This window comes from Stegodyphus dumicola, chromosome 5 (assembly GCF_044657685.1).
Source record: "Stegodyphus dumicola isolate Sdum_Otavi_A_Nest chromosome 5, ASM4465768v1".
Taxonomy (NCBI): Eukaryota; Metazoa; Arthropoda; class Arachnida; order Araneae; family Eresidae; genus Stegodyphus; species Stegodyphus dumicola.
Genome location: NC_140772.1, coordinates 145,164,590 through 145,188,763, shown reverse-complemented (window position 1 = coordinate 145,188,763; position 24,174 = coordinate 145,164,590). Strand labels below are relative to the sequence as shown.

General features: G+C 34.8%; 1 long non-coding RNA gene and 1 pseudogene across 2 annotated transcripts in view; both read right to left on the bottom strand.

The window, feature by feature from the left end:
- The window catches only part of LOC146997269 (cullin-5-like), a 572,661-nt pseudogene that overhangs the window by 500,742 nt on the left and 47,745 nt on the right, over positions 1-24,174 (bottom strand). The gene's annotated exons all lie outside the window — the stretch shown is intronic.
- LOC146997270 (uncharacterized) lies at positions 9,038-14,968 on the bottom strand. The gene is made up of 2 exons (XR_015040980.1): positions 12,942-14,968; positions 9,038-9,451 (listed from the first exon to the last, which is right to left on the bottom strand). It is a non-coding gene; the product is annotated as an uncharacterized LOC146997270 (long non-coding RNA).

The window sequence follows — 24,174 nt, the reverse complement described above, 5'->3', positions numbered from 1 at the left end:
ACCCCGGTGGCGGTCCTACTGTCTAAAACTGCCCCCGGGAGCTCACTCCATCCTACCGCCCGGGCACATTATTTATTTAATCATAGAAATAATATACAGATGGCATTACAATGGCTACTCATATGATTACATGCATTTTCTGGTTTTACATACAGATTTTTCTTTCTGGCACATTATATTGCTTTCTAGTACATTATAATTCTGTTTGTTACATTGTTATTCGATTATTACATATGATTGTCTGTAATTACTGATACATATAGTACAGTCATTGGATTTCTGTTTATTAGTTCGGTTCATTGGTAGTAGTTCATGTGTTATAAGCTTTGAGACATTCATAGTGTCGTCCATCCTCGGGTTCCTGCTAAACTTATTCGCTGCAGTTTATATTCACATCCCTTATTTGCTGCAGTTTTATATTCATATCCTGTTGTGAACGTTTGTTTTTGCACCTGTAATAGTGCTTGCTATCAATAGAAACTTATTTACATATTTACACCATTACATAACTCTCTTTCCACATTGAGGCAACACTTGTAATGTTGCTTGCTAGACTGAGGAGGCTTAATTACATATTTGCACTATTTATGCTGAAATCAATTCACAGCAGTATGGCAATCCAGACTTGTTTCTTTAAATAAAAGAACTAAGAGGCAAAAGTTAGCAATTTGAACATTTTATTGTGAAAAGTGTTTTCCTGGAATATAGCTCCAGTTTTTATTTTTTCCATTCACGAGGATCTAACGGGCTGAAAATGAGCACCTAACCCAGGGATGTTTCATATAATTTCTTTAAATATAGTACAGCGCGATAATATCGTGTGTGATCAACATGAAAAGTAATACAACGGATATAAGTGCTTCGACAAAAATGCTGTTTCGAGTCTAATGTCCCATCAGGGACAAACGTCCGTTTCTGCTCATTAATAACCAAATGCGAAAGGAATACTAAAAAATAAAAACTATTATAGAGACGTAAAATGATAAAAAGAGGAAAAGATGATACTAAAATAAGTGTAATCTCAGAGGAAGTGAGTAGGCTATGGTCGGGGGAGGAGAATCTTAAGACTTTCATATTTAAAACGGTAAAATACCTTTATTAACCCATTAATCGCCAAAACTACAAGGAATGTTTCTTTTCTCATGAAAATAATAACAAATATCAAATTAAGCATTTATAATATAAATTTACATTAAAAATAAAAAAAAAAAAAAAAATAAAAATAAAAAATTAAAAAAAAAAAAAAATGCTCTCACCTGTGGAAAACGCGAGTGTTGCGTTCGCGCAACGTCAGCGGAATAAGACTACGGATGTTTAGTGAGTAGGATTGTACTCGTGTGATGTTTCTTTTGAGTGGAGCGCAGGATTACATTTTTGATGTATAACGTTTTATAAATCTACCAAATCACTTTACTTTTAATTAATTTAATATTAAAATATACATTGTATTTCTTTTACAAATACAGATTATTTCAATGGAAAGATTCAAGCATGACAAGCTTGATTACAATCATGATGTAAAGCTACATTACATACTTCGCATCTATAAATAGTCTGGCTATGGTACTCTTTACAACAAAGTCTTTTGTTATCAACGGACTTTACGATAAAATGTCTACCATCTCCATACAATGGTTTTTGAATGCTGAATATACTAGGTCTTGCCATTCCTTTCTTGTTCGCCACCAGATTCTGCAATTTCTGGGGGAACAACAACAATATCAGTTTCATTCTGGTCATTATTAACATTATCATCATCTATTTCTTCATCAAAAAATCTTTGAAGGGTAGGGCTTCTTCTAATGTAAGATACCTCGTTCTAGGCATTTTTAAACAACCAGAACATGAACCAGAACAGCCAATATCAGCAGCTGTCACAGTTCGAGAGGTGGAGAATCACCCGGATGATGGAAGCTGGGTGGTTAGCTCGGCGAGCAGCTCGTCAGGTTGGCCGTTCTGAGTTTTCTTTGAGGAGGTGTTCGACCCAGTGGACATGCGACATGCGACGGAGGACGTGGGCACCACCCCTCCACCATAGGTTAATTGGTGTAGCACCACGTCCACCTTTATCTAAAACAGCCGTGAAGCCACACAAGGGCCCCACACCTGGCGCCCAAACCCAACGCCTAATTCACCCCGGTGGCGGTCCTACTGTCTAAAACTGCCCCCGGGAGCTCACTCCATCCTACCGCCCGGGCACATTATTTATTTAATCATAGAAATAATATACAGATGGCATTACAATGGCTACTCATATGATTACATGCATTTTCTGGTTTTACATACAGATTTTTCTTTCTGGCACATTATATTGCTTTCTAGTACATTATAATTCTGTTTGTTACATTGTTATTCGATTATTACATATGATTGTCTGTAATTACTGATACACATAGTACAGTCATTGGATTTCTGTTTATTAGTTCGGTTCATTGGTAGTAGTTCATGTGTTATAAGCTTTGAGACATTCATAGTGTCGTCCATCCTCGGGTTCCTGCTAAACTTATTCGCTGCAGTTTATATTCACATCCCTTATTTGCTGCAGTTTTATATTCATATCCTGTTGTGAACGTTTGTTTTTGCACCTGTAATAGTGCTTGCTATCAATAGAAACTTATTTACATATTTACACCATTACATAACTCTCTTTCCACATTGAGGCAACACTTGTAATGTTGCTTGCTAGACTGAGGAGGCTTAATTACATATTTGCACTATTTATGCTGAAATCAATTTGCGACGCACTCGATTAATACTTTCGCATCAATCATATTTACATATTTACTTACGCGGAGCATATTACATATTACAAGCGATGCTTATGAAATCTATTTACATAGTTACATTCTTGAGTATTCTCTTAAATACTAGATGTATAATCTTTACTGATACCATTGGGCCTTATGATTGCATAAGATTTCTTATATTAAGGATGGCCTATATGCACATTTTCGAGTATACAGTGCACATTTTCGGGTACATATGTGATAATGCTGTGTGCCAGTAAATTGGAGTACACTTGAAAACACACTTGATTAACACGCTTGCTTAATAAACACATTTGCACTGAGCATATTTACGTTGTACTTTGAGGGGGATGCACTGTACATTGCTTGCTTGCACCACTCTACATTTCTGTTTGTATTGCTTGTTGAAGGTATGACTCATGCAAATTTATATAGTATTACTCGCGAGCTTATTATATTTATTTACATATTTACATTCTTAATACTCTCATTGATTCTGGGTCTATAATTTTTACTGCTGAAATTAAATCTTATAGTTGCATAGGGTATTTTATTTTGAGGATAACATACGGTTTATGTGACGGAGCTCAATTTGGCACAAATCCAGATTAAGTTCCGCTAATTTGTCCATTAGCTGCACAATCTTTTTAATTAGGTGCCGTTGCTTAATCAGATATTTACAGAACGGTTGTCTGTTATTATCTGGTAGTCTAATGTGGAGACCCTCAGTCAGCGGGCATGTCTCCAAGTAATGCTCTGGCGAGCCCGGTTCTCCACATGCGCACTGACTTGTATTGCAGAAACCATATTTGTAGAAAATGTCAGGAAAGGGACCATGCCCTGAGATAAACCTTGCGAGCTGCGTGTTTGCTATATTTCTGTCTGTGTCCACATAACCACAGAAGTAATGGGTCCTCCTCTCTGTGTTGCTCTCGTCCCATTCACATTGCCACTTCCCCATGGCTTTCAATCTCAGCGTACGCTTAAAGTAAGAACGCGGCCATGGTATAACTGTCTCTGCTATTGCTGTTTCTGTGGTGGCCTCCTTTGCAAGCTGATCTGCCATTTCATTCCCTTCATGGCCCTCGTGTGCTTTTATCCATTATAATGTGATCTTAAAATTTGGATTATTTCTAAGGGCCTTCTGTATCTCTTGAATAATTTCAGAGGGATGGTCGGGGTTCCATATCGCATGTAATGTTGACAAGCTGTCAGTTTTTATTGTGGCCTGCCTGCATCTTATGGAATGTACATAGTGGATTGCTTGCAATATGGCCAAGGCTTCACTTTGGAAAACGCTGTTGTTTTGTCTGAGCCGGCCCTTCCATTTTTCTATGATGAACCCTGCCTCATGGCGGCGTAGGCACAGCCCACTTTCTAGTCCAACTTTGACCCGTCCGTGTAAGCTGTCAGGCCAAGTGGCTGGTTATTATCCTTAGGCTTCACCGAGACGTATACCCCTCTTCCTTTAGCCGCTGGGTGTACATCCAACGGGTTGCAGCTTTCCTCATACTCCTCAGGGGAGTAAATTTCTTCATCAAATGTGACCATTTTTTTAGTTGTAAGACTTGCTGTCGTGCCGCCTCCTCCTCAGCACGGATGTGCAGGGGCAGTAAGCCTGCCAGCACATTAATTTCTTCGCTTGAAGTGGTGCGATAGGCCCGGGTAATACCCAATGCAAAGGGTCGTTGAATGGCATTAAGGTGTGTTTAACCTTTCTCCCTTGCATTGGATAGGCCCATACTGCCGCAGCATACGTGACTATTCTTTCTACCACTGTGGAATACAGCACCTTTTGTATGTGGGGGTTCAGTCCCCATTTATATCCATAGAACATCTTCATTTGTCGAGCTATTGCAGTTGTCCTTAGTTTAAGGCTTTGCACGTGGGGGATCCAATTCATTTTTTCGTCAAAAATGACGCCAAGGTATCTGAGTTTCGACACTATCTTAATCCGCTCTCCATTAATTTTTATTGTGGGCCTGCGTGACGTCATTTACAGGGCGACGACCTGGTCAGACCAGTCGTCGAGACGACCGTCACATCATACAACATGCACGCGTAGAGCCAACTGCCTCATTGGCCGCTATCCGGACACAGGCAGCTGCTTCAATACGGAATCCTGTGTCTTCCCGAACCATCGCAAAGCGCCTGGTTTGAGGGACATCCAGTATAGTAGCACCCATTACGTGTGCTGCCAACTACACCCACCCGACGACGCCTCCGTTTCGAGTGATTTCGCGCACAACAAGATTGTACTTTAACGGAATGGAACCAGGTCACCTTCAGCGACGAATCTAGATTCAATTTGACCAGTGATGACAATCCCTTTCGTGTGTGGAGCACTCGTGGTGAACGCCTCAATCCTGGATCCGCTTTACAGCGACAGACCGTTCCCACAGTTGGTGTGACGGTAAGGGGTGCCATTGCTTACGATACACGGTCACGCCTAATATTGATCCATGGCACAATGGCAGGCCAGCGGTACGTCCATGACATCCTTCAGCCACATGTGTTGCCACTCATGGCAGGGCACCCAAAAGCCTGTTTTCAACAAGACAATGCTCGGCCACACACAGCACGGATCTCACAAGACTGCCTTCGGCACATTACCATCCTTATCTGGCCTGCTCGATCCCCAGATTCGTCACCAAGCGGGTCCATCTGGGATCATTTGGGATGGCGAGTTGGACAGCCGACGAGATTAGCCGAAGCAGAGGCGCATTTACAGCAACTGTGTAACGATATGTCTCAGGACACCGTACGGAACTTGTATGCCACAATGCTCGCTCGTATTGCATCGTGCATTCGCGCTACAGGTGGTTTAACAGAGTACTAAAACTTCCGTTCATGTGTACTTTTTTCTGCAATAAATTATCCTCTTTTCTTTGATTTTCTAATCACTTACTTATATCAAAGTAATAATTATATATGTAAAATTTCGTTTAATTCTGACAACTCTCTCTTTACACAAATTTTTATGGCAATGGTTGTATTTTAATATTAACAAAACGAATCCTGTACTTTCAATTAAAAAATATTGCTCGTTTTTTCCATATCAGTTTTCGAGTATTTTTTATACGGTATAAAACTTTATATACTCTCCTTGATTTCGCATCAAGAAATGTTCTATTTCTCATTTTTGGAATGGAACTGCATTGTCTCTTAGAGATGAAGCGGTGGTTTTCTAATGTTTTCTGTCACAGCTGGAAAATTTTTCTGCATGTTTATTACTTCTATGCGTTGCAGCAACGTAATTCCGAACGTAGATTGGAAACTTCAGTGCCAACAATGCTGCATTTAATGTATAGTGTGCGAATATATAGGAAAATTTCAAAATTATTTTATAGTAATAATTTTCACAGCAGTATGGCAATCCAGACTTGTTTCTTTAAATAAAAGAACTAAGAGGCAAAAGTTAGCAATTTGAACATTTTATTGTGAAAAGTGTTTTCCTGGAATATAGCTCCAGTTTTTATTTTTTCCATTCACGAGGATCTAACGGGCTGAAAATGAGCACCTAATCCAGGGATGTTTCATATAATTTCTTTAAATATAGTACAGCGCGATAATATCGTGTGTGATCAACATGAAAAGTAATACAACGGATATAAGTGCTTCGACAAAAATGCTGTTTCGAGTCTAATGTCCCATCAGGGACAAACGTCCGTTTCTGCTCATTAATAACCAAATGCGAAAGGAATACTAAAAAATAAAAACTATTATAGAGACGTAAAATGATAAAAAGAGGAAAAGATGATACTAAAATAAGTGTAATCTCAGAGGAAGTGAGTAGGCTATGGTCGGGGGAGGAGAATCTTAAGACTTTCATATTTAAAACGGTAAAATACCTTTATTAACCCATTAATCGCCAAAACTACAAGGAATGTTTCTTTTCTCATGAAAATAATAACAAATATCAAATTAAGCATTTATAATATAAATTTACATTGAAAATAAAAAAAAAAAAAAAAAAAAAAAAAAAATGCTCTCACCTGTGGAAAACGCGAGTTTTGCGTTCGCGCAACGTCAGCGGAATAAGACTACGGATGTTTAGTGAGTAGGATTGTACTCGTGTGATGTTTCTTTTGAGTGGAGCGCAGGATTACATTTTTGATGTATAACGTTTTATAAATCTACCAAATCACTTTACTTTTAATTAATTTAATATTAAAATATACATTGTATTTCTTTTACAAATACAGATTATTTCAATGGAAAGATTCAAGCATGACAAGCTTGATTACAATCATGATGTAAAGCTACATTACATACTTCGCATCTATAAATAGTCTGGCTATGGTACTCTTTACAACAAAGTCTTTTGTTATCAACGGACTTTACGATAAAATGTCTACCATCTCCATACAATGGTTTTTGAATGCTGAATATACTAGGTCTTGCCATTCCTTTCTTGTTCGCCACCAGATTCTGCAATTTCTGGGGGAACAACAACAATATCAGTTTCATTCTGGTCATTATTAACATTATCATCATCTATTTCTTCATCAAAAAATCTTTGAAGGGTAGGGCTTCTTCTAATGTAAGATACCTCGTTCTAGGCATTTTTAAACAACCAGAACATGAACCAGAACATCGAAAGGAATGAGTGAAAAAGAAGATCGACTACCCTTTTCCTGCTGACGTCAGCGCAACACTTATTTTCCTTTCCTTTCCAAATCAAATTTAAACATCTGAGTGATGTAATGTTCTGATAAACGGTGACCTTGACTAAAAATAGATCACTCATAAAGACGGCGATTCTTTCTTTAAATATTTTCAGCAAAAATACACGGTCGATAATTTTGCTTAAAGTATGAGATTAATTATTATAAACAAAATGAATTGTTGAAGGCAAATATTTTTTACAGATATAATCTTCATAATATTCCCTACACAAAATCATCTGCTGGTATAAAATATTTTAGGTAGTTATATTTATATACGCATTTATTTTGACCGTTGCGTGAACGCAACACCAGCGGTTAATGGGTTAACAAAAATAAATTATTGTATGTTACATATCCAGTATGTAAAAACAGGATTTGTAAACATTGCAAGAATACGATTAATCATTTAAAGTGTCAATTGTTTCAAACAAATAGTAAATGTTTTCTCATAAAGCTAAGCATAAAATTAATTTCGGTAATATAAGAAAATATTTTTGAATGAAAGTGATTCTGAAGGGCATTTGTCAGTTATATTCGAGTATTTCGTAAATTGTATATCTGATATTCGAACTAAAATTGGTTTGGTAATCGCGAATAAATATGTCACTGCGCAGTTAGGGAGGAGCCTTGCAAAAAGTTAGCATCTTTCAGAGATGATATTTTGTCACCATACAGAATCTGAAGTGTAACACAGGATGGCGTCTAAATGAGGTTATCTCTAAATTTTTGAGTTAAATTTTTCCCTGTGATGGTGAAATTGGCTGTTATGTCGAGGGTCATACTGCAAGGAACTCCTTTGATACTGCCCGTTGATGATACGCGTTCTCTGCTTGGCAAAAGAAATCGAATTTACCCATTATCGAAGTAGAACAGTCTTCACATTTGTTAATTTTCTTGAAATTATCACAACGAAATTGTTGCTCACACGCCTGAAGGTCATTGGATTGAGGTAAATTATAGTAATGCAACAGAGAACCGATATTATCCTTAAGAGCGAAAGCGTATGCTTCAATACCGATACGTTTCAAATTTTCGATGAGCAAGTCAACACGTGCACAGCGCGAAGTATCACATTTTGAAACATCCAGAGATAATAATTTATCCAAATAATTATGGTCGAACATCTTATTATTCGGAAATAGCCAAAATGTCTGAAGTGTCACACGAAAAAAATTAGTAGAAGATTACACATCCAGGGACATAGTATCTTTATACGAAGAGCACGAGGTATCGGCTTACGAACTAGGTCTGGTGCCATTTTAGCTCGTAAAATTCGAAGAATGTCCCAGCGGGAAAATTCAATATCTATGGCCGAAATAATATTCATAGTAATCCAAAAATATCGCAGCAATTAAACACAGCAAAACGATCACTCAAAAAATACAAAACAGCAAGGATCGCAACAGGCATAAATACCCAGGGAACGGTGGGGAGCTATATAGCGAAATGCGGCATGAAACTTCGAACGCGCACGTGAAAGAAATCTTGAAACCAAGCGTATGCTCTGACCGTCTTAAAGGGCTACATAAAAAGCGGTCCTCAACTAAACATAATTCAGCTTTTGAAGGCATAAATCAAATTTTTAATCAAAAAATATTAAAATCTTCAACACGCTGCAAATCAAACATAAGCTTTACATTTTTATTATCTTTTGTGATGGGCATAAAACTGTAGAAATAATTTAGGGACAGAACCTAGCATACAAATTAATACAAAAATAGAATTTATTCATAAGCCACCGCTCTGCCTTAAAAAGACAAAGCAGTTTCATTTAAAACAAAATGTTTATTTATTGTTATGTGTTGCAGTCTCCAACTCCAACTCGCTTATTTGCCGCGATTAACCTGCGAAATCGCAGGTTGTGTTCCGGCTATCGAACTTTGGTGCTTCTAGGAGCGCTGCAGGTAAGGAAATGCCGAACGTAGTTCTCGTGGAGACAGGATAGCAGATGCAGGGGGTGAGACCAATGTCACGTGATGAGCGATAAGACATCTGGTTGGCGATGAGGTATCCAGGCATCGTAGCGCTGTAAATCTGAAGTTTTACAATAGTTATACATAAAATAGTACTAAATCAGTTCATAAAAGGTGTGTGTTGCAGTCATAAATGCAGAAAATAAAATACGATTCCAAAAAGTAAAATAGTATATACAGGAAAAATATAAGTAATATCTTGTGGGCATGGCTGTGTGTGTCACATGATCATCCGGCTAAGATTTCTAAACATCATTATTTACAAGTCAAATAAGTTTTTCAGAGTACTACATACTTAAAAACACAAATTATGTTGGAAAATCCTGGTTTCCACTGAGTAGAAAAGCGGCATATGGACGGAGGTGCCTGTCCTCGTGTAAAATTTCATAGTGAAATAGGTTGAAAATGTCCATATGTTGGCACTCCTTAGCGGCGTCATAAAATGCCGTGTTAGTTCTTCTTAAATATTGTGTTGTAGTTCGCAATTTTAATAATGTATGTACCTCAAGAATGTACGAAAAAACCACTGAGTAAGAAATTGGTAATAACTTTTCTCATAATAATTTCAAATTTGAAATAAACTTTTAAAAATCCATAGCAATATCGTATCGAAACCTGTTTCCATGTCACATGTATTGCATAAAGAAATGTGAAATTTGAAGAACTAATTTTCCTAAATATTTAATACTCGAATCCGTATAAGTTGCATGCATTTGTTTTAGTAAAGTGTTATGACAGATTTTTTTAAGAGCTGTCGGAGACAAATGATAATATTCCTCGACAGTAATGAACGAGAATACCATGCATTTGTTCAAAAACAGAAACGAAGTATTTGTGAGATTTATTCAACATCCAAGTCTTAATTTTAACAGTTTTATATTATTTTTCTCTACTAGCCAGGTATAGTTTAAGTGTCTCAATTGGGTATCAAAACGCGTGTGTGAAAACACTGATCTGCACTTTGTTACTAGATATTTTTTCCTTAAATTTAGTTTTTTATATATCAAGGTGTCTGTAGTCAATGTGTATATTGTATTAATTCGGGAAGTTCCCTGATTCTTTAAACATGAGTATACAAGCAGCAGTGAAAGTAAAAAATAATTATGAAAACCAAATAGTCTATAACGATTTTAATGCCAAGTCATAAATAATCAAATGAATAACTTCAAATTTCTGAATTTGTTTAATATCACAATTTTCAGTTCCGGTTTTGGTGAGAATCGAAATAATATAAATTTGAATTCAAAATCATGAAAATCCTCAGGATTTTCACGATTTTGTTCTTACAAATCCTTGACATGATAAATAGTATCATAATAATGCTAAATAACTGAAGAAAAATGCATTTGCTGGCTCTCTAAGATTACTTGGATGGCCTCTAGGTTCAGACCAATAGCTTTTAAGATTAGTGTTTTTGAGCAGAATGAAACATTAATTTTTAACAGAGTTTTGGTCTAATAGTTCATGGTATCGATCTATTAGACTTTGCTGTATTTTCAGCACAAAGACCATATTCTATTTGTTAATCTGTCACAGCTCAAACAGCACGGTAACCTAATCTGCAAACTATGTTCGCTTGAGATGAGTAAACCTTGTTAGAAAGCTAAACTATTTGTGAAAACTGCATCTAACGTCTATCATTCAAATTTACTTTAACTTGTTGACGAATTTCTGGCCTTAAAAGCTATGTAACTGGAATCAGAAAACAAGTTTGATGAAAAAACAAATAACCCACATAGCACAAAAACATGCCTGGGATATCCCGAAGATGTTGCTCGCGGGGTATGCGCACATCCTCAGGACATCGCGGAATATCTCTCGAACCTCCTAAACACCTCCTCCAGAGTTCTTAGTGTCACATCCCAGTATATCCTCAGGACATCCTAACTAAGTCCCATCGACAGCGTACGGCATGTTATTAGGATATGAACTCTTACTTATTACATCCTCAGGACATCCCACTCACCTCCTAAACACAACCCATTTTATCCAAAAATCATCCTATCTATGTCCCATCAACAGCGTATGGGATGTTGGTAGTATTTAAAGTCCTACTTACTACATCCTCAGGACATCCCACAATATCCCAATTTCCTCCTAAACTCATCTTCCCGAGTGCTTAATGTCACATCCCAGTATATCCTTTGGACATCCTATCTAGGTTCCACCGACAGTGTATGGGATGTTATCAGGATTTTAAATACTAATTACAATATACCTTTGACCTCTTAAATACATACTGTCAACTGCTTAGTGTCACATCCCAGTATATATACAGAGAAAACTTCCAGTGAAAGTATATGAAGGTGTAGTGATGATCTAAAACCTAATTACTTTACACAGATAGTCTCAAATCCTTCTCCTATGGTTACTATCGAAAAATCAGAAATGTTGAAAATATTTATACAACATATTTATGTATTTATGAATCAAAATACATGAGAAATCGCAGTGAGAAAAAGCACTGCTACCTTAATCTGTGATTATATATAACAAATTCAGTGAATTATAGTTAACAAACAGTGAAAATATTTATATTTCTGAAATATTTTATATATAACATTTTCAGTTTCGCATATGTGGCAGCTTGAGATTTTTTTTAAGTATACCAATTTTTTTAAATGTCTAAAAATTTTTGTATTTTCAAGGAAAGCTTATTCTTTCACCTTTAGTATATAAGTAATGGTAATTTACCAGATAAAATTACGTAATGGGGAATACAGAAAAATATCTAACCACTTACTTTTGACTTCAACTGCAGAGAGACTAAACATGTAGTTCAGCTAAATCTGTTATAATAAATATTTATAATAATGCTAAATCCTGCAATAACTATTAATATGACAAATTTTTGTAAACCTATTTATTTGGATGAAAACTAAACACATTCAGAAATTTATGGCACTATATTATGGTTAACAGAGGAAAAACACTTTTCAAAATTCAAAATAGTTTTTATAAATCCAATTTATCACATTTTCCTTAAATTCCTGAAAAATAATCTTATATCCATGTAAAAGAGGAATATGTATTCATCTGTATATAAAAACTCTAAATACTGGAGTTAAACTGGAGCTTAGCCATTGCCAAAAATAAATAAAATGCAATTACTACATGTGAATATAATTCATAATTAAATTTAAACAAATCACTATTAGAATGCAAATTAAAGGAAGCTTTTAAAATATTTTAACATATAGTACCTATAAACAGAGTAGCCATTATTTGTGTTGTATCATAAATTATAATACGACGTTTAGCTTAAGAGAGCTTCTCCTGACGCATGCGCCGTTCGCGTTTATCCGCGCGGTGTATGATGACGTAACTGTTTATTACGTATGTATGTATATGTATACCATTCTTACTTCTTCGCCCTTTTTTCTCTGCTGTATGCAACTATGTTTAAGTTAATCTCTGTCATTAAAAATGTTCATTGATATTACAATCTATTTAGGCTCATTTATTTCTTCAATTTGACTATTCGATTATAGTAAAATAAACATGGGGTATGCCTTTTAAATTTTTTATGTCAGAAATTAAACTCAACCTACCAGCTGAACCATATGAGCAGTTGTATCAGTCAGCCACTGGTAGGTAACCTAAATAACGAATCAACATATAAAGTTGCCAAAATAAGGAGAGAAACAAAATTATGATAATCACATCTTACCTAATCATAAAATTTAATGTGTAGGCAAGTCTAAAAAGAGTGAGAAGGAATTTATTTTGCAACACAAAGTAAAGCTGTCTTGCAGGAGCAAAAAAACTTGTCTCATGAGATAGTAAAAAATAATTAACTGTATCTGGTAACATTTATCTGACAACACATAAGTAATTGTTAACTACGTGCAGAAAATAAAATCTGGTCATGATAAGCAAAATGCAATTTTAAACTTTTGAGTTTAACTGCAGAAATCTACGAAAGACGTATATTTTATGTTGTAGCAGTAGTAAATCAAGATGCGGCTAATCTTTACTGTATGGTACACCTTGTTTTTTGTCTGAAAAAATCGCCAAGTGGTATTGGTTGTTCGTGAAATCTGGAAGCCCATTGCGACAAATAAGTTTTTCCGTTATTGTAATGTTGATAATGTTGGCGAAAATAGCCTTTGAAAAAAATAAGTTTTTGTCAATATAAAGGTGTTATTTCTGGAAATATTGCCAACGTGTTGTGATAAATTTAGTTTTGGGCTACATTTTGTAATAGTAAGCCTTTTGTACGGACCCGTGTTTTTGGTTCTTACCATTCTTTTTAATTGCTATGTTTGGTTGCACGTAAGTGGTATGGTCTTGTATTTTGAACTTGCTATTATTTTGGTGTGGGTACCATCGTTTGAGTATGTCTGAGGTGAATAACAGACGATGAATTTAATTGAATTGCTTATCTGGAGGATGGAGGAAATGGTGGTGGAAAGCCTAAACGTACGCATGTGAAAAAAAAGGTATGTTAAAAAAATGACGCTTCATTTATTTATTCGTCTCTGTGTGTTAATTTTTCTTTTTGTTGTTTAATATTTTTATGTTAGAAAATATGTATTTTTGGTAACTTATTCCTCTCTGTTTTTGTATTTTTGGTTGTCTCTGTGTGTTAAGACAGTGGCGAATATTTTCTTGTAAACATGATATTTTTAACTTTCTGGTTTTCTTAAAGTGAAAATAGATCAATGTGTACATGTGCAAAGTTAAGGCAGTGCACAATACCTAGTTTGTGCAGTTTTCTGTTTTTTTTTTTTTTAAGTTAAAATAGGTCGATGTGTACATGGACACCAAGTTTGTGTATGTCTTTGACTTCTTATTTTGGTTTTGTGTAACGGCAATCTTGAAATTTGTGCCGATTCTTCCAGGTGACGATCTTGATATAAAATAAGAAACGATTTGCCAAGGGTTACCGTAGAGTAAATTTTTACCAAAGATGTTCTACCATAATCACCATTTCAGTGGTTTAAACACTAGTGGAACAGTATTCAGAGATGAAGATTTCAGTTTTGTTTACACAGCATGATGGTTTAGGCACTCCAGCCGTTACGGTGAACAAGATTATAATAAACATAGCCAAAACAATTATCTATAAATATCGACGTATAAAACTGCATGAACTAATATATTTCTTATGCTAGTATGTACAGAATCCTTAATCGAAGTGAAAATGAGAAGACTGTGCCTGACTTACGTGATTACAAACTTACTCTGAGCCGTTTTTCTGTGACTCTTTTACTGTGTAGAGCTGTATAGAGATTTAGAATTAATCAGTAAAGGCTTGCAACGTAATAACGTCACAAGAGGCTTTTTTCTCGACAAAGCTAAGACTTTCGATCGTGTTTGGCTGGGTGCTCTTATTTACAATTTACACATTTCGGGGCTCCAAGAGTACATTAAACACATAATTAAATCCTGCATGACAGGTAGACACTTTGTCTTTCGTGTCACAGGAATTCTCTCTACACCTAAACTTTTCCTTGCAGGCGTCCCCCAGGGAAGTCTTCGCGGACCTATACTTTTTAATATATACGTGAATGACATACCCACTCTGAACAACACAAAACTCGCAATGTATGCTGATGACACTGTGATCCTTACACAAGGCTGGCTATACAACAGCTACAAAACCACATACATGCATTAGAGACTTGACTCATCAGATGGAAAATTAAGGTTAATGTGGAAAAGACTCAGGCAATCCTGTTAACAAAAAAGGAGAAGTTCAATAAAAACCTACATTTCTACGGAGTGTCAATTCCCTGGTACAGGCAAGTCCGACCAGGCCCGGTCGTTACAAAAACATAATACAAAAATTTCACCCTTTGGTGAAATTTATCGAACTTCTTAGTAGCTGAGTTTAAGGTCAGGTACATGTCATTCACAATCATTTCCGGAATTTATCACTCCATCTTTTCTCAGAAACTGAGTAGCCGGGCTTCCCAGGCCCGAGACCCTCGCTAGCATTGTCATTTAAAAATGTGAAAGATGTCAGGCAGTTGCAAAAATGTCACGCTATTTGATTTATGACGATGAAATGAAAAGATTACAGAAACTATTAGCCGAAATGTTGACTGATGAAGATTCAGTTAATGAAGAAGACGAAGAAATAATTGATGAAGAACAGTTTAGTGATCACCAATCGAATTCTGAAGAGACATTAGATTCAAGCGATGAATCTAGTAATGAATTCAGCATTTCTGTTTCCGTGAATTGATATCTTGTCAAAGATAGCCATCAAATTTGAAAGGTAGAGAGCTGCTCGACACAAGAATATTACAGAAATCAGATCATTTATCTGTCTTCTTTGTTTTGGAGAATTTTGTTTTAAAATAGAAGGCTTCTCACGTAAATGTTGCGAAGTTTGGGCGACTGACGGGACAGGGCTTGACATTTTTCATCGAACAGTGTCTCATAAACGTTTTTTAATCCTAATGAGATGTTTGGGATTTGATGACCTAAGAGATCGTCCTTCTAGAAGAGAAATGGATAAACTGGCTCCGGTAAGAAATGATTTTGAAAAGTTCGTTAAAAATGCTGGCGAATACATCACAACTGACGAAAAATTAGGACCTTTTATAAGAAGATGCTCCTTTCTTCAATACATTCCAAGTAAACCTGCAAAATATGGAATTAAAGTTTTTGCTGTTTTTGATGCAAGGACATTTTGTACTTCAAATCTTGAAATTCATGCAGGAACACAACCCAAACGGTCGTGCAGCTCAGAAAATGGTCTTGATAAAGTAGTCAAGAGGTTTAGAGAGCCTATTTTGAATCCAGGGCGCAACCTTACCGTGTACAACTGGTTTACCAGTTATACCTTGGTAAAGAATCACCTTGAAAAGAAAATTACGCTCGTGGGAACTATCAGAAAAAATAAAAAAGAACTGCCAATATATTTTACTTGTGGCAGAAAAAGAGAAGTTTGATCATCATTATTTGGATTTCAAAGAAATATGACATTAGTTTCCTACACACCAAACAAAAATAAATGCGTTGTTCTATTGTCCACCATGCATAATGACAGAGCCATCGATGTTTCGACTGGAGAAGCAAATAAAAAAAACAGAAATTATGACTTTTAATGATTTAACAAAGGGTGCTATAGATGTAGTAACCATTTATAGTACTGCTAGAATTAGCAACAGATGACCAATGGCAGTATTCTTTAGTATGTTCAACATTGCAGCTATGAATACTAGAATATTATTGTTATCTTCGAGGACGCCAGTAGTGCAATATAGAAAACGAAGTTTATTTATCAAAGAATTTGCATTAGAACTTTTCAAGGATCACATTCAAGAAAGAAGCTCGCAGCAAAATTTCCACGCGAATTGAGTGAAAAATGAAATTGCAGATATAGGGAAAATTGGGAAGGACACTCGCCAAAAAAACAGGAGTGTTCTAGGGAAAGATGCCATATATGTAATAGCGTAAAGGACCGAAAACCACAAATTTGCTGCGCTAAGTGAGAGAAAAATGTTTGCGGTAAACACAGCGCGATTTTTTGCAAAAAAAATGTGAAATGTAAGTTTTTTTTTGAAAATATTTCTGTAAAAATTTAATATTACATAAATTAGTATTAAATTTCGTTTGCTCACAAAAAGAAATCAGTCTGATTTTTTCTGTTAATGATAAATAATTTCAATCTTAAAAGTGTATTAAAATACAATTTTTTTAGAATTATTAAATTCAAAGTATATTTTTATATTTTATATACTTTTTATTATTTAATTTTTTTCTTCGATTACACAAACAATTTTATTTTTATTTCGTTAAGAAATAACGTTTCGGACCTACGGAGCCCGACGCGCGTCCTCGCGTAGCTAAAAGCAGCGCGCGTCTTCGCGGGTTAACAGCGTGAAATAGCATTCATTCTATAGACAACAAGTTACTCATTTAACAAGTCCCTTCTACGTCCATTTTTTTTTACGTTTTCTGGACAGCATTTTCATCACCGAATCATGTATGCATGTTACAAATATTCATCTTACAAATATTCATCAAGTCATTTATTAAGGCCATTATAAATAATTATTTGAAAAAAAACCCTTAAGATATCCTGGGCATATTTATATAATACTATAAGTTGTAACTTTGTATTGTACCCGAAGTGGCATATTTTCATTTGTGGATAGGGTCTAAGACCCAGGCACCCCGGTGCTACACCATCACTCGTTGCGTAATCTGTTAAAAGATGCCTAACACTCACAAAGACCTCACAAAAACTGAGTACTATCAGCCCTCTTTTCGATGCGAGCAAAATTTTGAAAAGGTTATCCATGCCAGAATACATCCTTTTTTGACAGATTTCCCGCACAGCAATTTGGCTTTAGAAAAAATCTCTGTGACGAAGCAGTTGGTGCGTCTGACAGAATTTATTAGAGGTGCCTTTAATAATAAACAATGTGTTGTCTTAGTCATGATAAACGTGGCTAAAGTGTTCGATAGCGTCGGCCCGAGGGTTAATTTTCAGGCTTATTTAAGCTCGAGTTCTCTAGGGAATTAACCCTAATTGTGAGTTTATTTATCACTGAGAACATTTCATATCTGCATTTCATATACTTTGAACAGGAAGCAGGTGTGCACTAATGATGGTCAGAGTTCAGTTTGATGTCCCATATTGTGCACTACTACATATTTGAAAAGATAAAATTATTTTATTAACAAAGGCAAATATTGTGTGTAATATATCCAATTTGTACAGAGTAGAATTTGTAAAGTGTAGGACTATGTACAAAGCAGAATGTTTTAAACAGTGTAAGAATACAAGTAATCCTTTAAACTGTCCTGAGTCACAAACCACTAATAAACCTTTTCCCGCTAATCTGATAAAATTAATTTCTAAAATATAGGAAAACTCATACGCATGAAAGTGTTTGTGGAGAGAGGAGATTTTTCAATTATATGCTGTCACAGGGGGTGATTAATAGTTATTAAATTCATTTTATCGCTTAGGCTGTGAAGCAGATATTGTTAAAATGTTTGCATGTCAGTTTAAACTTGTGTTCATTTCTCATATTAAGCAGTATCATGAATGAATAACTTTATTTACCAGTCGACAATGCAAGTTTTTAATTTTCTGCGTTCTTTTTTCAACGGTTTTATTGGAACGTTTTTATTATGTAAAAGGCTAAAACACTTGTCTGACGCCTACACTTCACTGAAGATTAACATTTATTTGCATTCTTTCCTATCGGATTTCACAAACAGAAAATCAGTTACTGTTCTTTTTAATTTCACGGTGGTTTAATTCTTCTACTCCAACTTAACGTTTATCAAAACTACGTGATGATGCAATAAATCGAATCGATGCGATCGAAGCCAACTCTACATCAATGGCATTCCTTTAAAAGAAATTCTCAATTATTAAACCTATGATTCTATGCCCGGATTTACATTAACATGCTCTCGTTTGATATTTTATTACAAATACTTAATTTTCACTTGTAATTAATAATTAAAATTTTGCCTCAATGTATAGCTTAATGCCTTAATGTTTGACTATCATATGGGAGTGTCTACTCTAGATTATGTATCCTGACAGGTTTCCAAATATCAACCACCTGCCTTTTAAACTGGTAGTTTTCATCTATCACATTTATCTCGCATTTAGTTCTCAATTTTTCGCACTACTTATAAAACTCGGAATTAAAGCATGTTTACTTTCATTATCGGAATTCGAACATTCGTCAGTTGTCTCGTACCATCTTTCAAGCTTGTTATTTAAACTACAATTAAATTCCTGTGTTTACTTCCACCAAGCATAATCATCCTATAAGCCACGCCTCTCCGCTATGTTGGGTTACCAGCCCGAACATAACTTTGCATTACGCTGTGTCGGCGAAGCGGTTATCGTTTGTAATTTCAATTTTACACCATCGCTTAAGCTGCAGAGGGCAACACAAAGAACTGTGATATAGCATGACCGACTCATCCGCGACCATGATCGCAAACACGCATGCGCATTTCGGACCGAATTATTCTCAAAATAGGGTGAAAGGATGGGGACTTTCTTTCCCTCCAGCATAGCTTTTCCGGAGATGAGAAGACCTTTCACGTCGCAGCAAGTAATACCACCCCTTTTGGACGAGTCTATGTGTTTTGGCACAATGCCAACCAGGGTTGCGCTTGAGAGGGTGATCGATTCATAACAGGCATCCTAGATTTATTATTATGTTAACGAAACTAGTAGTCTCTACAAAACATTACTACTTGTTTATTACTCACCAGATTTCTCGTACACTTTTACGTTAGAACAATTCAGCTAGTGTTACGATTTTAATATTACGTGGCCGTATCTTCTCTTTTTTAAATCAAATTGCGTTGTCTCTTGAGGCGAAGCGGTGTTTATATAAAGTGTGGCATTACAGCACTCCTGTCTACATCTCGAAACGTCAGTATGTATGTGAGGCGGTTCTATAACTTTCATCCAAGAGGGAAGCTAGAATTCTTGCACATGCGATTTTCCCGTCTATTTTTCCATCGCTAACGTTTAAAAAATTTTCAATGCTACGACAATTTTCCGAAGAATATACACAGACGTCTTTGCCTTTTCAGGGCCAACTCAACAGCTCTTCTCGAAACAATCGGATACACTAGCCCGTATCGGATTGTTTGTGGAAAGAACCAAACAATGTTTACCCAGCGAAAACGTTTGTACTCGTTTTCGTAAAACATACATACACACAAAGACACTACTTGTGTTTTTTTCTTTTCCCTCTGCTGAAGATTTTCCCTCTGCTGAAGATTTTCCCTTGCTGAAGGTTTACTTGAAACATATGATTTAAAGTTTCCAATAATAAATGCTTTTTATGTTTATAACAACTTTTAGATGTTTAATGTAGATGGGATGTATCTGATTTTAAACTGCTGTAACTGTTAATATAATTTTACGGATGTCAATTTACTAAACTGCTTAGAAAGTTACTTATAACTCCACCGACTTGAAATGTAGCAACTAATTTGGGACAAAATTTTCGACCTAAACGTAACAACTAATTTGGGACGGATGGAGTATAATTCAACATTTTGTTTTAATTCCTTTTAAGAAATTTCGTCATCACGAATTATAAAGCTATCATATTAAAAAATCACTGTTTTCAAAAAGGCTTTTAACGTAATAATATTAAGAATAATAAATAGAAAAACGATTGGGATGACAAGCCAAATCTTCTTTCCAAGAATTTTGAATATAAATATATTAATTTCAATTAAAATACTTTTAATATATTTTAAAAGTGTAAAATGAGGTTAAATATTTTGAAATACTTTAATTTCCTGTAAAATTGCCTTTATTAAAATTCTACTATTAGCTCACACTCTGCCTATATCTTGTTCGAATTTCCAATCGTTCATAAAATACTCAAGTTTATCCACTCGAGTTCAAATACAATTTTTTAAACTTGTAATCTTTGACACTTGATATTAATATAAGGTATTTTCTCCCTCCTTCTAGAATGCCTTCATGGTGTAACGGTTAGTACAATTGGCTCATATTCGAAAGATCCAGGCTCGAGTCTCGAAGAGGGCATTGCTTATTTTTCCTTTCTCCCGCATATATATATATATATATAATAATTTATTTCCTAAACAGTATTGATGAATTGATTATATTATCTCCTAAGTTTAATTAAAGTAGAATTATTTTAAAAGCGTGCATCCATACTGGTAAGTTATATTTTGAAAGATGTTTTGAAGTAATTTGAAAGCAAAATGTTAATAATGTTTTAACGGGGACTGGAGTTAAATCATCATGAAGAATAAAATTTCAATTGTAAAAGGAAAAATTAAAACATGTAATCATTGTCATTGATCGGAAATTAGTTGACTTTTCAAGGGGAACAAACCAACTCCCGTTCAATGAACAATAATTGATAAAAATACGTAAATAGGAAAGTGTTTCGTCTTTACTCGAGTTATAAGTTAAAGGCAAACCGGCAATTCTAGTCAGGCCAAATATTTCCGCGAATAGAAGGAATTATGAACCAATGCTGATATTCAAAGAACTTATTCTTATGAAGCATTTTAGTCAATTCAATTTGGAGTAAAAATCAATTACTGTAGAGAAATCCTATTTAACTCGAGTAATCGTCCCCAACACTTTCATGTTTATGCATTTGAGTACCATATTATTTGTAGAAATTAAACATTGGAAATTGTCATTATGAAATCGAATTCAAAGTAAAGTTGAAATAAACATAGAAGATTATAAAAAAAGATAAATAATGCAAAATTTGTAAAAACAAATCAAAGACAATATAAAAATAATATAAAAAATAATATAGAAAATAATATATAATAAGAACAGTGAATGTACAGGAAGATATAAAGGCCAGAAAAGGTATTAACTTACATTCTTTCTAGTGGGGGAGTTGGCAAAGTGTTCTCTTCGTGTCTGACTCAGAAGTGTAGGGTGTCCGAAAATTCTTAACGGCAGTAGGGGCTTTGAATAATATCAGTCGGTAAAACTTGAAGCAATTTATGGTAGTGGGTGGGACTTGGAATTCTTGAGGGATGTATTTTGTGGAGTTCTTATCTGAGAGACACCATCTGTTAAGATTTTTTTGAAAATACTAGTGAATGGAAATTAATTAATTTCTGGCTAATTGTCGTGTCGCAATGATTAAGAATTTAAGAAAGGAAAAAAGCATTTTCACTGTCCAAGAGCTAATAGACAGTTACTTAATACCTTTTCTGGCCTTTATATCTTCATGTACATTCACTGATCTTATTTATATTATTTTCTATATTATTTTTTATATTATTTTTATATTGTCTTTGATTTGTTTTTACAAATTTTGCATTATTTATCTTTTTTTATAATCTTCTATGTTTATTTCAACTTTACTTTGAATTCGATTTCATAATGACAATTTCCAATGTTTAATTTCTACAAATAATATAGTACTCAAATGCATAAACATCAAAGTGTCGGGGACGATTACTCGAGTTAAATAGGATTTCTCTACAGTAATTGATTTTTACTCCAAATTGAATTGACTAAAATGCTTCATAAGAATAAGTTCTTTCAATATCAGCATTGGTTCATAATTCCTTCTATTCGCGGAAATATTTGGCCTGACTAGAATTGCCGGTTTGGCTTTAACTTATAACTCGAGTAAAGACGAAACGGTTACAGCCGAAAACATCGCGGCAAAAACATCGCGGACGAAAACATCGCGGAGAAAACATCGCGGAGAAAACAACGCAAGGCGAAAACATCGCAGTTCTAAAACATCGTGGTACAAAACATCGTCGTCGAAAATAAAGCGGTTCAAAAACTTCGCAGTTTAAAAATATCGCCGTCGAAAATATCGTGGTAAAAAATAAAGTATCTATTAATCATCGCATGACGATAACATCGCAGACATGCTTTTTTCAGGCTTTAATAACTGTAAATGGATATTCCCATAATGATTTGTGAGCGCAAGTGATGTAAGGAAGGATAATTTTTACTTTCACATTTTTTTATTAACTAATAAATTTTTGCTGAAAAAATAAGAAGGAAACTTAAGCATAGAAAATTAAATGCAACTTAATAGATTATACTTTTTATGAAAAATTACCTGTAAAATCTTTATTAAAAATAATTTATTATGGTCTTTGTTAGTTAACTATGTTGATTTAAAATTCTATTAAGTGCTATAAGTTGCATTAATTTTCTATTCTTAAGTTTCCTTTTTATTTTCTCAGCAAAAATGTATTAATAAAAAATATGAAAGTAAAAATTATCCTTCTTACCCTCTTGCGCTCACGAATCATTATGGGAATATCCATTTACAGTTATTAAAGCATGTCTGAAAAAAGCATGTCTGCGATGTTATCGTCATGCGATGATTTGTAGATACTTTATTTTTTATCACGATATTTTCGACGACTATGTTTTTAAATTGCGAAGTTTTTGAACCGCTTTATTTTCGACGACGATATTTTGTACCACGATGTTTTAGAACTGCGATGTTTTTCTCTTTGCGATGTGTTCTCCCACGATGTTTTGTAGCACGACGTTTTCGCCTTGCGTTGTTTTCTCCGCGACGTTTTCCTCCGCGATGTTGTCGGCGGACACCAGACGAAACACTTTCGTATTTACGTATTTTTATCAATTATTGTTCATTGAACGGGAGTTGGTTTGATTCCCTTGAAAAGTCAACTAATTTTCGAGCAATGACAATGATTACATGTTTTAATTTTCCTTTTACAATTGAAATTTTATTCTTCGTGATGATTTAACTCCAGTCCCCGTTAAAACATTATTAACATTTTGCTTTCAAATTACTTCAAAACATCTTTCAAAATATAACTTACCAGTATTAACCAGTAACTTACCAGTTATAACTTACCAGTTTTTAGAATTAAAATAAGCAGTGTGGCCAGTATTCCCTTTCACCTCCCTTTGTCACACTGATACAAAGGCACTTCCATTTCTTGCGTAAATATAAAAACAAAGATACACATACATGTATATGTATGTGTATCTTTGTATACCTATATACAGTATAGATTCACACTTTTAAAATAATTCTACTTTAATTAAACTCGGGAGATAATATAATCAATTAATCAATACTGTTTAGGAAATAAATTATTATTAACTAACTTTGCAGCAATTGCGCAAGTAATAATAACTTGTATTCGCACTAAATGGATTTAAGATCATACAACATTATATATATATATATATAAAACCTAATGACTCTACAGTAAGAACTAAAGATTCGTATAAAATTCTATATAGAGTATAAAATTCTATATTTAAATCAAGTTGGCTCAGTCTAGACCAGTGATTCTAACCAGCTTTTTCCCCAT